This window comes from Drosophila melanogaster, chromosome Y (genome assembly GCF_000001215.4).
Source record: "Drosophila melanogaster chromosome Y".
Lineage (NCBI taxonomy): Eukaryota > Metazoa > Arthropoda > Insecta > Diptera > Drosophilidae > Drosophila > Drosophila melanogaster.
The window spans coordinates 1,033,047-1,035,716 of record NC_024512.1 but is presented as its reverse complement, the minus strand read 5'-3'; the positions used below and the strand labels follow the sequence as shown (position 1 = coordinate 1,035,716).

The 2,670-nt window shown below is 42.5% G+C and overlaps 1 long non-coding RNA gene across 1 annotated transcript; it reads right to left on the bottom strand.

Moving 5' to 3' along the window:
- Positions 1-223: 223 nt before the first annotated feature.
- Positions 224-1,886, bottom strand: Su(Ste):CR42425. The gene has a single exon (NR_026619.2). It is a non-coding gene; the product is annotated as a Su(Ste):CR42425 (long non-coding RNA).
- Positions 1,887-2,670: the final 784 nt, after the last annotated feature.

Genomic DNA, 2,670 nt, shown 5'->3' with positions numbered 1-2,670 from the left:
ATCAGAATTATTTCGGTTCGAAAATCGTCTTCTACCACAACACGCACACATATACGCGTTCTCGTCTCTTGTTTTTACTCACACAAGAAAGCAAATTCTATTTTTAGATTTCTTACGCTCTCAGCGTGAGCGAGCGGAAAGATAGCAATTTTGGCCGTCACTAAAAAAGTGGCTGCCAAACCAATGTATGGTCGTTACGCATCTTGTTATTCTAGTGTCTTTGCCAGGACTCTGTCTTGCCCTTGCAGATGGGAACACTAGACTCGAAAATTCGTATTAGTTCTTTTATTTCATAATAAGTTCCCCGACGTGCCGGGGAAAATCTTTGGGGCTGGGAAAATGCACTGCCAGTTTTCCCCCCAAGGATGTCCCTTAGGTCCGGTCAGGTTTTCTTTCGATTTTCCGTTTTGAAGCAACGTTCTTCCAAAAAGGCAATAAAGTGCGTTTAAATTTACGCGCGAAATCAATCTGGTATGTTGGAAATTAACCAAAAACAGCATGGGAAATCGAACTAAAATACGAAGTTGCCAGTATTGAATACTCTACAAAAAGAATTACATAAAATCATTACATAAAAATGATTAAATCAAAATTATAATTTTATTTTAAATTGAAAATAATGTTTTAACCTTCTACTCACTCCTATAATACATTAAACCAGAATTTGTATATTTAAAGAATTTAAAGAAATTAAATTATCAAAATATATTTGATGTAGTCAGGAAAACACTTTTGGAAACTCTTTTAACATAAAATTAAATAAAAAACTGAATTGAATGTTTTATTGATTAATATTATTATTATACCCAGCTGATTACCACTATTAACGAAAAGTATGCTTTGCTACTCGAATGAGTGCTTGATATGACCAGCTTGGACCGAACACTTTGAACCAAGTATTTAGGGTAGAGGTGTATGAGGTGTATTCGTAGGTGGTAGCTGGTCATATCAACGCACTACGGAATCTGTTTAATTGCAACAACAATATATCGGACAAACATTCCTGCTTTCTTTTGTGTGGAGTTAAAAAATCACGTCATCCCTAGAAGAACATTGAAGCGCTTGACTTCGGAATGCCGGAGCGAGGAGGAGGACTAGCTGGCCGAGGATTTGATATTCTTTGGTGAGGACTTGGGCGATTTAAGTGGCATCAAGGCCTTCTGGTGCAACCGAAAGCATAGGGACTGCAAGTTAAGCGCTTTGGTTAGAAAACAACCAGGACTATATTCGGAGAATTACTTACCGTGGGTCGTCCAGGGGCGGTCTCAAGTTCGGCAGCTGCGTTAAGAAGATGTCCGGACAGCTGGGCCCGAACATGGCTGTGTATCAGTTTTAGGATGGAAGTAGTTTTTACAGCGTGGGCAGTAGATCTTCACCGTTGACTTGCCCCACACATCGCTGAGGCCCACTGGCAGGGTGTTCTTCCTATTACAGGAGATATTTGGACACGATTCAAAGTCTCCTCTCATATACTTTCGGTGCATATCATTCACGCCATGCGTGAATCATGCCGTACCACTTTTTCTCATCGTCGTAGAACTAGCCCGAGGAACTGTCGAACACCGGCTTCAGGATCACGTCCAGTGTCTGGTTGAAGTACTCCAGGCCCATCTGGTTGAACGTGTCCTGAAATTAGTTGGTGGACACGTGGCAGAGGAACTTGTTGCCCTTGATTCCGAGGAACCAATTGATCCAGCTGCTGTTGTTGTTGTTGTTGTTCTGGGTTCAAGATTTTACTGTGAACTGCTATAATTTCTATAGGAAAAACCTAGTTACTTACTCGACATGTTGCCAGTTCACTCGTTCAGAGAAATATGACTTGTAGACTTCAAAGTCATCGTCTTTATCTTTGAGTTTTTGACACGTGCTAAAAGGGTTGACAGGACCAAAGACACTAGAATAACAAGATGCGTACGATCTTTTCGCCGTGGACCTCGAGACCCTCGACCGTTCTTACCGATTCGCTTATTGAATCGCCTGGTCTATGGATTGTTGGATTCAGGCGCGTCGATTAGTTGTATTGGAGGAGGGTTAGTACAAGCTGCGATGGAAAGCGAGAAGTTCAAGTCGTTAAGAGGAGAAGCTGCGACAGCAGATGGTAATTCTCAACGTATAGTAGGACTGCTGAAAATATACGTGGAGAACGGTGACTGGATGGATCAGCACGAATTAAGCGAAGTTGACATGGTTAAGTTGGCAAATGTAATCAACTGTTTTCCCTAATTTAGTCGGGAAGGGTTAGGTAAGACTAATTTGGTCTCTCACTCGATTGATGTGGGAACAGCTAGGCCTGTGAAGCAACGGCATTTCCCCGTCTCCCCCGCCGTCGAAAAAGCTATGTATGCGGAAATTGACAGTATGTTGCGCTTAGGGGTGATAGAAGAGTCGGAGAGTGCTTGGTCTTCGCCAATCGTGATGGTGACTAAAGCAGGTAAAGTCCGAATTTGTCTTCACTGTCGCAAAGTCAACAGTTTTACGGAGAAGGATGGATATCCGTTACCCCAAATAAACAGGATACTGAGTCGATTACCGAGGGCCGAGTACATATCGAGCCTCGATCTGAAGGATGCATATGGGCAGGTCCCTTTGGATCCTCAATCTCGGGACAAAACAGCTTTTACCGTCCCAGGTAGACCGTTATACCAATTTACAGTCATGCCTTTTGGGTTA